Below are 15059 nucleotides of genomic sequence, written 5' to 3' on the forward strand. Positions count from 1 at the left end.
GACTTTGTGTTTTTCTTTGTTTTTCGTCAATCTATAGTAAATACAGAGAGAAAAGGAAAGGTCTTATTATATATTATAATCAAAAATAAATTTCATTGAAATATTACTAACTTATTTCTGGGTATCATGCTTCAGAGAACCATTATGTGTTACAATACGCTCCGCTCTTTAATTTTAGTTTAGTAGAAAATATTCTCAAAACTTGCATATATCAAAATTATGTCAGGGTTCTAAAATGAATCGGTAATAAAATCGTAAACCAGATCAACATTGGAAATAATTTAAAAAATTTGCTTTGGTCCGATTGAAAAAAGTACTATACTACCAAATAGTTACATCTATTCTGTAGCAATAAAAGTTATAAAATTCTGTCTATTATTAATTTTAATATTATAAAGTGTATCGTTTAACTCTTAGCCATTATTTATAATTTAATTGTTAATTATGCCTAAAAAAACGAATTAACAACTTTGGTATTGTTTGGAAGGTAAACAGCCTAATTCCTTTATGTAAAGCCACCTTAACATGTTTTTGCATAATTCTGACTCACGTTGGTTGCTATCGGGCTTAAGCCATAAAAATCGAAGAAAAAAAGAAGAAGATGAAGAGACTTTCACTTGTCATTTCAATGTCACTTTCCGGCCCACAAGCATAAACGCCACCGGCAACGGAAGTTCCCAAAATCCAAACAAATGTTGGAAGATATTTTTAAGTTTCCACATCTTTCTTACTTTCCTATATGAAAATAAAATGTAAGTATCACAATTACACACATACAAGTTTTTTTTTTAATTCAGTTTCATAATTACCAATTTTTAGTGAATAATCCTGAAATTTATGAAAATACATACATTTTAAGGTTATGTCATAATGTTTTGATTGTTATATTTGATTTTGTTTTTGTTATTTTAGTGGACTACACCAACAAAGGTTATGTGTTTTGCACCAGATTGAAAGCATCATAGCGAAAAACGGACCTGTCATATCTTTAAATTTTCAAAAGAGCCCCTGGAAAAAGAAAAATGAATATCTTTGCCAAGGAATAGGTACTAAGGTATTTTTACTAAATCTTTCATTTTTTTTAATACCTAAATGAGGTAATTTATAAATTTTGTTCCTTGTAGGCAAATGGATAAAAAACCTTCAGTCCATGCATTGGTATGTAATTGTTGACAAAAATACAATGAATGGCCTCACTACTTTTCCACATGCAAAGAGGTTAACCAAGGAGAAATTAAAGAAATTGTCAAAAACCTAGGTAAGTATATACTTCCAACTTATTTTTATTTATTTCAAAGCTTGATTTTTTTCAAGGTAAATACAGAATTGCTTAGTACAAACATATCTATACCCAGTACAAGTTCGTCCACTTCTTTGAAGCATGGTACTTCAAACAGAGACACTGTCAACAATTTTGTAGAAGGTGAGCCGGTGTCAAATTCCAGTAAGGGACATGATTTCAATTTTGCACCAACAGCAGAGCTAAAATTCATTTTGTCGCAAAAAACTGGAGGATGTGAAAGAAAAAAGTGCAGAAGTTAAAATTAAGTTTTTCATATGAGCACATAAAAAATAATCATGACAAAGTTCAGTTGTATACAGGTTTGACATGTAATAAATATTTTTGTAATCTTATTAAGTTAATTAGTTTTATATATTATTTAAATAATAATTGTATACTTCACATAGAATATGCAGAAATTATATGTACATATATAAATTTTTTTATTAAGATAAGGACAACATGTATTAAAGCATAACACATAATATAAACACACACGTAATATCTTCATTAAAAATTCTGATTGTATGTTATGTAGCATTAGAGCCTAAAAACATTAAGGAGAATAAAGGTCGTTATTGGCAAATGACAATATCATTTTCTCTATTTCCTACATTTTTGGTGAAGGGAATAGGCTCTGCCCTAAAAAGCTAGGTTAAACCAAGAGCAAAAAAGTTTAGGTCTCATGAGTGTAAGTAAAGTAAACCTTTCTATTAAAAAGGCCATCCAAGATAAAAAAAATATACTAAAAATATTAATGTTAATTCTTTAGCGACATCTAGGGTGGATATGCTGAATCAACTCATCAATTAATTCACTGTCGTACTGATGAAAGTTATGGCGTATTCACCAAAGTATGCAGATAATCGCTGATTTCAAAATAATTTTATTTGCGTTTTCAAATTATGCTTAAAATTCAAAACTTCTTTTTTTACCTTAAAGGCCATGCAAAACTTAGTAGACAAGTTTATTAAGTAAATTTTCCACGATTTATACGTGCCACAAGATAAAGGGAAAAGAGGGTCCCATTTATTAGGGTATTGGGATAAGACAACTAGGTTTTTATGTCGATTTTTTTTATTTTCCATTTTTATTTTGAAAAGCAATTGTAATAAAATATAAAAATAATTAACAGGAAAAGAATCGGTAATAAAAGAAACTATTAACGAATTGAATCGAAGCTATAGAAGCCGAGATATAAGTAAAAATGTGGGAAAAACAAAAGAAAACTTCCTTTTTCCCACCGTACAATTTTTTTTTCCTAAAATGATTAATGGCAAATTTTAAAGTAAACCGTAAACTAACAATTTCCAGTAAAAAAACTCAATAAAAAAAAAATTTTTTTTTTGGTCGAAAATCGAAAGGGGTATACCCATGAAAAATTTCGAAAAAATGATTTTTATTTTTTTCTGAATTAACTGTGAGTCTGAGAACTTTTTGTTTCAAACAAAAGTTCTCGGGAATATTACGAGATATCCGTATGTCAAAACGAATCGGTTCTAGCTATCATAGAATCGGAGAAAATTGAAAAAAACTGTAAAACATAAATATCGAATTATCAAGAGCCCTATGGCAAAATTTTAATTTTTTATTTTCCTATCCTGTACTACTTTAGAGTACCTTTAAAAAAGATTATTACCGATTTGACTCTAAAATGAACGGAAAACCTATTTCTTTGCATTTTTCGATTTTCGAACAAAATCCGGGTCAAAATGACCATTTTTTCAAAACATGCTCCGAATTCAAAATTTCTTTTTTCTGGTTAAAGACCATTCAAAAACTAGTAAAAAAGCTTTATGACAAATTTTTCCACGATCCATACGAGTGCCACAATATAAATAGAAAGATTAGGTCCCATAAGAATTCATGTTTGGGGATAAGAAAACCGGGTTTTTTCGTGGATTTTTTTGATTTTTCAGTTTTATTTTTGAGAACCAATAGTAACTGGATATAAAAAGAATTGACAGGAGAAGAATAAGGAATTAAAGAAACCATAAACGAATTGAATCAAAGCTACAGAACCCGCGATACTATAGTAAAAATGTGGGAAAAACAAAAGAAAACTGGTTTTTTCCCACCGTACAATTTTTTTTCCTAAAACGATTATTGGCAAATTTTAAAGTAAGCCCTAAACTAACAATTTCCAGTAAAAAAGCCCAATAAAAAAATAATTTTTTTTTTGGTCGAAAATCGAAAGGGGTATACCCACGAAAAATTTCGAAAAAATGGTTTTTATTTTTTTATAAATAAACTATAACTCTGATAACTTTTTGTATTAAATAAAAGTTCTTGGGTATATTAAGAGGTATTCGCCTGTCAAAACGAATTGGTTCTAGCTATTATAGAATCGGAGAAAATTGAAAAAAACTGTAAAACATAAATATCGAATTATCAAGAGCCCTATGGCAAAATTTTAATTTTTTATTTTCCTATCCTGTACTACTTTAATGTACCTTTAAAAAAGATTATTACCGATTTGACTCTAAAATGAACGGAAAACCTATTTCTTTGCATTTTTCGATTTTCGAACAAAATCCGGGTCAAAATGACCATTTTTTCAAAATATGCTCCGAATTCAAAATTTCTTTTTTCTGGTTAAAGACCATTCAAAAACTAGTAAAAAAGCTTTATGACAAATTTTTCCACGATTCATACGAGTGTCACAATCTAAAGAGGAAGATCAGGTCCCATAAGAAGCAATGTATTAGGATAGGAAAAAGTGGTTTGTTTCTTGTTTTTTTTTTTTTTAATTTTTATTTTAAAAGGCAATTATAATAAAATAAAAAAAATTTAAAGAAAAAAAAAACGAATAAAAAAATTTATCAACTTATTGAATTGAAGCTATGAAAGCCGTGATCTCAATAATATAGTAAAAAAAATATAAAAATACACCTTTTTTTGACACCGCATCAATGTCTTTTTTTTCTAAATTGATAAACTATTAATATAAATTTATTACCAATTTAGCAACCCCCACTAAAAGAACCCTAACTAAAATAAAACTATTATTACTATTATTTTTTTTCCAGATATTTATACCTTGTCCTAACCTTTATGCTGCTATTACTATTATTATAAATATTATCTTTCTTGTCAATGTCCTTAAACCTTAAAACACCCTTTATAATATGATTAATATAATTATAAGTAATATTTTCCTTATAAATGCCTTAAAACCTTAAAACCCCCCGTATAATTCTATTTCCATACTATTATTATCCTCATAAATGTTCCGTAATATCAATACCCTCTGTATATTTCAAATATATATTTCTTAATATTTATATTCATTTTATTTATCCTAGTAATTTATCAAGAAACCGCGTAAAATTGTCCCCATAATACTAATAATATTCATTAATAAAATAACTCATGACGTCACGAGATGAACACGACGCGTTTATAATTGTTGCGAGACATCCTCCATCCTTCTCTCAAACCGCTTTTCCTACTCTAACTCGTAGCGTAAACGGGCCGAATTTGCCGCCACAATACCCCGAAAACCCCGCGCTTACGTCATCTGACCATGTGCAACTCGATAGTGACGTCGTCCGTATGCCTTTACATTGGGTCAATTTGGTGCTGGACCGCCAACTATTTTGTACCATGCGTTGGCTCCCGTGGTGTCGACGGTATGACTGGTTGATTGGAACGGCTTATTTTTGGGGGTTTTTCTTAAATAACAGCGGGCCTCCGGAAAATGGTAATATTTGAAGAAAAACGGTTTTTAGTGGATTATAGCCAGATAGTGTCCGGTGATTTCAGAAAAAAAATGGTTTCCGTAGGTGTCATAGGTATGCCGGTATAAAGCGTCAAAGTTAAAAAAAGGTGTAGAGCAAAAACTGCTCTACGTAGAAGACTGTAGATTATGTCGAAAAATAGGATTTAAAAAGTTCTTAAAATGCTGAAAGTTTGAAATTTCTAGGTGCCGCCAATAAAGAGTTATTAAGAAAAGTAGAAAAAAACGGTCAAAAAAAGGCTCAAAAAGGGGTTTATATTTGTTAACACAGCTCACCCCGTATAATACGTAGCACCATGAATAATACCTCTATTTAATCCTAAAGGATTAGGCTTTCAAACGGTGTAAACAAAAAAAATTAAAAAAATTTTTTAGAAGTAGAAAAAAATTTATTTCTCGAAAAATTCACTTTTTTTTTTTCGAAAAAAAAAATTTTAAGTTTGAACTCGTTTATCTCGGAAGAAGTTTCTTTTGGAAAAAAATAGTTAAGATAAAAAAGAAAGCTACATTTACGTAGAAAAGGGCTGTTTTATTCGCATTATCGGGAACATTACCGTTTAGGCCCCACGGCCGTTTAAGTCCGCGAGGTACCGCGCAAAAAGTTCAAATTTCATTCACAGAAAAATCCGACTTCCAATGGGTTTTTTTTTTAAGCTCCCCTTCTGCACTGCTTCCCATGAAGGGCTTTGACGTCAGTGAGTTTCAGAAAATTCGGCTCAGTCAGTTTTTCACAAACCTCTGCAGCGGCTGTTTTCGCGAAAAATGCGGTTTTTTGCCACGCCCGCCCCTTCGGGGCGGCGTGGCCAAAAAAAATCTACACCGTCACGTAGCCTCAACCTTCCCACATATAACGGTGAAAACCAGAAAAAAAAATTCGCCATAGAAGCAAAGTTATTAACGTTTATGTGACGCAGGGTCCCGAAAATCACCCAACTATGTACGGTGCGTTCTTACAATACGCGAAGCGTATTGTAACAAAAGAGAAAGTTTAATTAAAAGAAATGCACTGGATTTATATTTATTAGTTAATCTAAAACTTGTTAATTTTTCTTAATTGACATATTCATGTTACTTGACATAAACCAAATTTGGGTTTAAATTAACATAAAGTTGACACCAAAATATCTTGAAGAAAAACAAGTTATTTGTTAATTTATACAAGTTTTAACTAATGGAGCACTTTTATCATTTGTTATTCACTAAATAACAATTACCAAGGTATTTTTGTTAGACACAGTCATCCCATGAATATACTTTACAGAGTTACCTTGAGTTCTTCAATTAAATATTGGGAATTGGAACAATACCATAAACTAGCTGCCACCAACAATTTAACTTAGACTTCAGCTTTCATTTGTTGTCACTGGGCCACAGCATACAAAACCAACAGGTTTTGTTTTCCACCAATACACACATAAATAGGATATTTATATGGGTAAACGTTAGTTTGGGACATCTAAACGTTTCTGGTCACAATCGTGAAATTATACGTTTTTATAACGTAGAACTTCATAGAAATTAATTTTATAGTAGAGAGTACTTGAGAGAGAGAGTTGCGTTTTTAACTTTTTGAGCGAGAGAGCGACATTACACCCAGCAGAGCTAACTTGTGACTATTACAATAAGTATAAATACAATACTTCCCGCGTCGCAAGAAGCCAAAACAGGCGAATGTAGGTCACTGCGCCTGAAGAAAAAACATTTGCACGTCCTTCGACCGTGAAATTCACGTGCGCGTGCTGGAGTCTGAAATATTCTATTTATAGACTGGTATTTTATGTTTACATTGGGAATATGCGATTCGATGATTTTTATTTTATGGGGAATTTTTTCTTGTTTGGAAGGTTTTCCAAACAGGAGCTATCGGGAAAATTTTAACGGTTTTGTCTTAGTTTCGTCGTTGTGAATCCAACGAGATCACCCGCAAGGTCCTAGCTTTTCTAATAGCTGAGATATGGCATTTTTGATGCCCATTTTTGGCCTCTAAAACGGACGTCGAAAACGACTTTTTCAGGATTTTCAAAGTGCTCTCATTCCCTTAGTTCTGCTCGGATCCTGTTATAACCCGGTGTTTTCGTAATCTAGGTGACCCAAATAAGACGCTGGTATACTTAGTTTGATTTCGACAAAAATCAATTTTTGGTGAAAAAATTCGATACGGGGGGGTATACCCGAAAAATGAAAAAACCCAAACTTTGAAGGTCGATATCTCGGCTTCTATGGGAGCTATCGGGAAAATTTTAACGGTTTTGTCTTAGTTTCGTCGTTGTGAATCCAACGAGACCACCCGCAAGGTCCTAGCTTTTCTAATAGCTGAGATATGGCATTTTTGATGCCCATTTTTGGGCACAAAAACGGACGTCGAAAACGACTTTTTCAGGATTTTCAAAGTGCTCTCATTCCCTTAGTTCTGCTGGGATCCTGTTATAACCCGGTGTTTTCGTAATCTAGGTGAGCCAAATAAGACGCTGGTATACTTAGTTTGATTTCGACAAAAATCAATTTTTGGTGAAAAAATTCGATACGGGGGGGTATACCCGAAAAATGAAAAAACCCAAACTTTGAAGGTCGATATCTCGGCTTCTATGGGAGCTATCGGGAAAATTTTAACGGTTTTGTCTTAGTTTTGTCGTTGTGAATCCAACGAGACCACCCGCAAGGTCGTAGCTCGTCTAATAGCTGAGATATGGCATTTTTGATGCTCATTTTTGGCCTCAAAAACGGACGTCGAAAACGACTTTTTCAGGATTTTCAAAGTGCTCTCATTCCCTTAGTTCTGCTCGGATCCTGTTATAACCCGGTGTTTTCGTAATCTAGGTGACCCAAATAAGACGCTGGTATACTTAGTTTGATTTCGACAAAAATCAATTTTTGGTGAAAAAATTCGATACGGGGGGGTATACCCGAAAAATGAAAAAACCCAAACTTTGAACGTCGATATCTCGGCTTCTATGGGAGCTATCGGGAAAATTTTTAAGGTTTTGTCTTAGTTTCATCGTTGTGAATCCAACGAAACCACCCGCAAGGTCCTAGCTTTTCTAATAGCTGAGATATGGCATTTTTGATGCCCATTTTTGGCCTCAAAAACGGACGTCGAAAACGACTTTTTCAGGATTTTCAAAGTGCTCTCATTCCCTTAGTTTTGTCTTAGTTTCATCGTTGTGAATCCAACGAAACCACCCGCAAGGTCCTAGCTTTTCTAATAGCTGAGATATGGCATTTTTGATGCCCATTTTTGGCCACAAAAACGGACGTCGAAAACGACTTTTTCAGGATTTTCAAAGTGCTCTCATTCCCTTAGTTCTGCTCGGATCCTGTTATAACCCGGTGTTTTCGTAATCTAGGTGACCCAAATAAGACGCTGGTATACTTAGTTTGATTTCGACAAAAATCAATTTTTGGTGAAAAAATTCGATACGGGGGGGTATACCCGAAAAATGAAAAAACCCAAACTTTGAAGGTCGATATCTCGGCTTCTATGGGAGCTATCGGGAAAATTTTAACGGCTTTGTCTTAGTTTCGTCGTTGTGAATCCAACGAGACCACCCGCAAGGTCCTAGCTTTTCTAATAGCTGAGATATGGCATTTTTGATGCCCATTTTTGGCCTCAAAAACGGACGTCGAAAACGACTTTTTCAGGATTTTCAAAGTGCTCTCATTCCCTTAGTTTTGTCTTAGTTTCATCGTTGTGAATCCAACGAAACCACCCGCAAGGTCCTAGCTTTTCTAATAGCTGAGATATGGCATTTTTGATGCCCATTTTTGGCCACAAAAACGGACGTCGAAAACGACTTTTTCAGGATTTTCAAAGTGCTCTCATTCCCTTAGTTCTGCTCGGATCCTGTTATAACCCGGTGTTTTCGTAATCTAGGTGACCCAAATAAGACGCTGGTATACTTAGTTTGATTTCGACAAAAATCAATTTTTGGTGAAAAAATTCGATACGGGGGGGTATACCCGAAAAATGAAAAAACCCAAACTTTGAAGGTCGATATCTCGGCTTCTATGGGAGCTATCGGGAAAATTTTAACGGTTTTGTCTTAGTTTTGTCGTTGTGAATCCAACGAGACCACCCGCAAGGTCGTAGCTCGTCTAATAGCTGAGATATGGCATTTTTGATGCTCATTTTTGGCCTCAAAAACGGACGTCGAAAACGACTTTTTCAGGATTTTCAAAGTGCTCTCATTCCCTTAGTTCTGCTCGGATCCTGTTATAACCCGGTGTTTTCGTAATCTAGGTGACCCAAATAAGACGCTGGTATACTTAGTTTGATTTCGACAAAAATCAATTTTTGGTGAAAAAATTCGATACGGGGGGGTATACCCGAAAAATGAAAAAACCCAAACTTTGAACGTCGATATCTCGGCTTCTATGGGAGCTATCGGGAAAATTTTTAAGGTTTTGTCTTAGTTTCATCGTTGTGAATCCAACGAAACCACCCGCAAGGTCCTAGCTTTTCTAATAGCTGAGATATGGCATTTTTGATGCCCATTTTTGGCCTCAAAAACGGACGTCGAAAACGACTTTTTCAGGATTTTCAAAGTGCTCTCATTCCCTTAGTTTTGTCTTAGTTTCATCGTTGTGAATCCAACGAAACCACCCGCAAGGTCCTAGCTTTTCTAATAGCTGAGATATGGCATTTTTGATGCCCATTTTTGGCCACAAAAACGGACGTCGAAAACGACTTTTTCAGGATTTTCAAAGTGCTCTCATTCCCTTAGTTCTGCTCGGATCCTGTTATAACCCGGTGTTTTCGTAATCTAGGTGACCCAAATAAGACGCTGGTATACTTAGTTTGATTTCGACAAAAATCAATTTTTGGTGAAAAAATTCGATACGGGGGGGTATACCCGAAAAATGAAAAAACCCAAACTTTGAAGGTCGATATCTCGGCTTCTATGGGAGCTATCGGGAAAATTTTAACGGCTTTGTCTTAGTTTCGTCGTTGTGAATCCAACGAGACCACCCGCAAGGTCCTAGCTTTTCTAATAGCTGAGATATGGCATTTTTGATGCCCATTTTTGGCCTCAAAAACGGACGTCGAAAACGACTTTTTCAGGATTTTCAAAGTGCTCTCATTCCCTTAGTTTTGTCTTAGTTTCATCGTTGTGAATCCAACGAAACCACCCGCAAGGTCCTAGCTTTTCTAATAGCTGAGATATGGCATTTTTGATGCCCATTTTTGGCCACAAAAACGGACGTCGAAAACGACTTTTTCAGGATTTTCAAAGTGCTCTCATTCCCTTAGTTCTGCTCGGATCCTGTTATAACCCGGTGTTTTCGTAATCTAGGTGACCCAAATAAGACGCTGGTATACTTAGTTTGATTTCGACAAAAATCAATTTTTGGTGAAAAAATTCGATACGGGGGGGTATACCCGAAAAATGAAAAAACCCAAACTTTGAACGCCGATATCTCGGCTTCTATGGGAGCTATCGGGAAAATTTTAACGGTTTTGTCTTAGTTTCGTCGTTGTGAATCCAACGAGACCACCCGCAAGGTCGTAGCTCGTCTAATAGCTGAGATATGGCATTTTTGATGCCCATTTTTGGCCTCAAAAACGGACGTCGAAAACGAATTTTCAGGATTTTCAAAGTGCTCTCATTCCCTTAGTTCTGCTCGGATCCTGTTATAACCCGGTGTTTTCGTAATCTAGGTGACCCAAATAAGAGGCTGGTATACTTAGTTTGATTTCGACAAAAATCAATTTTTGGTGAAAAAATTCGATACGGGGGGGTATACCCGAAAAATGAAAAAACCCAAACTTTGAACGTCGATATCTCGGCTTCTATGGGAGCTATCGGGAAAATTTTAACGGTTTTGTCTTAGTTTCATCGTTGTGAATCCAACGAAACCACCCGCAAGGTCCTAGCTTTTCTAATAGCTGAGATATGGCATTTTTGATGCCCATTTTTGGCCTCAAAAACGGACGTCGAAAACGACTTTTTCAGGATTTTCAAAGTGCTCTCATTCCCTTAGTTTTGTCTTAGTTTCATCGTTGTGAATCCAACGAAACCACCCGCAAGGTCCTAGCTTTTCTAATAGCTGAGATATGGCATTTTTGATGCCCATTTTTGGCCACAAAAACGGACGTCGAAAACGACTTTTTCAGGATTTTCAAAGTGCTCTCATTCCCTTAGTTCTGCTCGGATCCTGTTATAACCCGGTGTTTTTGTAATCTAGGTGACACAAATAAGACGCTGGTATACTTAGTTTGATTTCGACAAAAATCAATTTTTGGTGAAAAAATTCGATACGGGGGGGTATACCCGAAAAATGAAAAAACCCAAACTTTGAAGGTCGATATCTCAGCTTCTATGGGAGCTATCGGGAAAATTTTAACGGCTTTGTCTTAGTTTCGTCGTTGTGAATCCAACGAGACCACCCGCAAGGTCCTAGCTTTTCTAATAGCTGAGATATGGCATTTTTGATGCCCATTTTTGGCCACAAAAACGGACGTCGAAAACGACTTTTTCAGGATTTTCAAAGTGCTCTCATTCCCTTAGTTCTGCTCGGATCCTGTTATAACCCGGTGTTTTCGTAATCTAGGTGACCCAAATAAGACGCTGGTATACTTAGTTTGATTTCGACAAAAATCAATTTTTGGTGAAAAAATTCGATACGGGGGGGTATACCCGAAAAATGAAAAAACCCAAACTTTGAAGGTCGATATCTCGGCTTCTATGGGAGCTATCGGGAAAATTTTAACGGCTTTGTCTTAGTTTCGTCGTTGTGAATCCAACGAGACCACCCGCAAGGTCCTAGCTTTTCTAATAGCTGAGATATAGCATTTTGGATGCCCATTTTTGGCCTTAAAAACGGACGTCGAAAACGACTTTTTCAGGATTTTCAAAGTGCTCTCATTCCCTTAGTTCTGCTCGGATCCTGTTATAACCCGGTGTTTTCGTAATCTAGGTGACCCAAATAAGACGCTGGTATACTTAGTTTGATTTCGACAAAAATCAATTTTTGGTGAAAAAATTCGATACGGGGGGGTATACCCGAAAAATGAAAAAACCCAAACTTTGAACGCCGATATCTCGGCTTCTATGGGAGCTATCGGGAAAATTTTAACGGTTTTGTCTTAGTTTCGTCGTTGTGAATCCAACGAGATCACCCGCAAGGTCCTAGCTTTTCTAATAGCTGAGATATGGCATTTTTGATGCCCATTTTTGGCCTCTAAAACGGACGTCGAAAACGACTTTTTCAGGATTTTCAAAGTGCTCTCATTCCCTTAGTTCTGCTCGGATCCTGTTATAACCCGGTGTTTTCGTAATCTAGGTGACCCAAATAAGACGCTGGTATACTTAGTTTGATTTCGACAAAAATCAATTTTTGGTGAAAAAATTCGATACGGGGGGGTATACCCGAAAAATGAAAAAACCCAAACTTTGAAGGTCGATATCTCGGCTTCTATGGGAGCTATCGGGAAAATTTTAACGGTTTTGTCTTAGTTTCGTCGTTGTGAATCCAACGAGACCACCCGCAAGGTCCTAGCTTTTCTAATAGCTGAGATATGGCATTTTTGATGCCCATTTTTGGCCTCAAAAACGGACGTCGAAAACGACTTTTTCAGGATTTTCAAAGTGCTCTCATTCCCTTAGTTTTGTCTTAGTTTCATCGTTGTGAATCCAACGAAACCACCCGCAAGGTCCTAGCTTTTCTAATAGCTGAGATATGGCATTTTTGATGCCCATTTTTGGCCACAAAAACGGACGTCGAGAACGACTTTTTCAGGATTTTCAAAGTGCTCTCATTCCCTTAGTTCTGCTCGGATCCTGTTATAACCCAGTGTTTTCGTAATGTAGGTGACCCAAATAAGACGCTGGTATACTTAGTTTGATTTCGACAAAAATCAATTTTTGGTGAAAAAATTCGATACGGGGGGGTATACCCGAAAAATGAAAAAACCCAAACTTTGAAGGTCGATATCTCGGCTTCTATGGGAGCTATCGGGAAAATTTTAACGGCTTTGTCTTAGTTTCGTCGTTGTGAATCCAACGAGACTACCCGCAAGGTCCTAGCTTTTCTAATAGCTGAGATATGGCATTTTTGATGCCCATTTTTGGCCTCAAAAACGGACGTCGAAAACGACTTTTTCAGGATTTTCAAAGTGCTCTCATTCCCTTAGTTCTGCTCGGATCCTGTTATAACCCGGTGTTTTCGTAATCTAGGTGACCCAAATAAGACGCTGGTATACTTAGTTTGATTTCGACAAAAATCAATTTTTGGTGAAAAAATTCGATACGGGGGGGTATACCCGAAAAATGAAAAAACCCAAACTTTGAACGTCGATATCTCGGCTTCTATGGGAGCTATCGGGAAAATTTTAACGGTTTTGTCTTAGTTTCATCGTTGTGAATCCAACGAAACCACCCGCAAGGTCCTAGCTTTTCTAATAGCTGAGATATGGCATTTTTGATGCCCATTTTTGGCCTCAAAAACGGACGTCGAAAACGACTTTTTCAGGATTTTCAAAGTGCTCTCATTCCCTTAGTTCTGCTCGGATCCTGTTATAACCCGGTGTTTTCGTAATCTAGGTGACCCAAATAAGACGCTGGTATACTTAGTTTGATTTCGACAAAAATCAATTTTTGGTGAAAAAATTCGATACGGGGGGGTATACCCGAAAAATGAAAAAACCCAAACTTTGAAGGTCGATATCTCGGCTTCTATGGGAGCTATCGGGAAAATTTTAACGGTTTTGTCTTAGTTTCGTCGTTGTGAATCCAACGAGATCACCCGCAAGGTCCTAGCTTTTCTAATAGCTGAGATATGGCATGTTTGATGCCCATTTTTGGCCTCTAAAACGGACGTCGAAAACGACTTTTTCAGGATTTTCAAAGTGCTCTCATTCCCTTAGTTCTGCTCGGATCCTGTTATAACCCGGTGTTTTCGTAATCTAGGTGACCCAAATAAGACGCTGGTATACTTAGTTTGATTTCGACAAAAATCAATTTTTGGTGAAAAAATTCGATACGGGGGGGTATACCCGAAAAATGAAAAAACCCAAACTTTGAAGGTCGATATCTCGGCTTCTATGGGAGCTATCGGGAAAATTTTAACGGTTTTGTCTTAGTTTCGTCGTTGTGAATCCAACGAGACCACCCGCAAGGTCGTAGCTCTTCTAATAGCTGAGATATGGCATTTTTGATGCCCATTTTTGGCCTCAAAAACGGACGTCGAAAACGACTTTTTCAGGATTTTCAAAGTGCTCTCATTCCCTTAGTTCTGCTCGGATCCTGTTATAACCCGGTGTTTTCGTAATCTAGGTGACCCAAATAAGACGCTGGTATACTTAGTTTGATTTCGACAAAAATCAATTTTTGGTGAAAAAATTCGATACGGGGGGGTATACCCGAAAAATGAAAAAACCCAAACTTTGAAGGTCGATATCTCGGCTTCTATGGGAGCTATCGGGAAAATTTTAACGGTTTTGTCTTAGTTTCGTCGTTGTGAATCCAACGAGACCACCCGCAAGGTCGTAGCTCTTCTAATAGCTGAGATATGGCATTTTTGATGCCCATTTTTGGCCTCAAAAACGGACGTCGAAAACGACTTTTTCAGGATTTTCAAAGTGCTCTCATTCCCTTAGTTCTGCTCGGATCCTGTTATAACCCGGTGTTTTCGTAATCTAGGTGACCCAAATAAGACGCTGGTATACTTAGTTTGATTTCGACAAAAATCAATTTTTGGTGAAAAAAATTCGATACGGGGGGGTATACCCGAAAAATGAAAAAACCCAAACTTTGAAGGTCGATATCTCGGCTTCTATGGGAGCTATCGGGAAAATTTTAACGGTTTTGTCTTAGTTTCATCGTTGTGAATCCAACGAAACCACCCGCAAGGTCCTAGCTTTTCTAATAGCTGAGATATGGCATTTTTGATGCCCATTTTTGGCCTCAAAAACGGACGTCGAAAACGACTTTTTCAGGATTTTCAAAGTGCTCTCATTCCCTTAGTTCTGCTCGGATCCTGTTATAACCCGGTGTTTTCGTAATCTAGGTGACCCAAATAAGACGCTGGTATACTTAGTTT

General features: G+C 36.3%; 1 long non-coding RNA gene across 1 annotated transcript; it reads left to right on the forward strand.

Annotated features, from left to right (window-relative positions):
* The first annotated feature begins 530 nt into the window (after positions 1–530).
* LOC126749588 (uncharacterized) lies at positions 531–1847 on the forward strand. The gene is made up of 4 exons (XR_007665161.1): positions 531–752; positions 913–1054; positions 1125–1258; positions 1315–1847. It is a non-coding gene; the product is annotated as an uncharacterized LOC126749588 (long non-coding RNA).
* The last annotated feature ends 13212 nt before the right edge of the window (positions 1848–15059 follow it).

Source organism: Anthonomus grandis, unplaced genomic scaffold, assembly GCF_022605725.1.
Source record: "Anthonomus grandis grandis unplaced genomic scaffold, icAntGran1.3 ctg00000338.1, whole genome shotgun sequence".
Classification (NCBI taxonomy): Eukaryota; Metazoa; Arthropoda; class Insecta; order Coleoptera; family Curculionidae; genus Anthonomus; species Anthonomus grandis.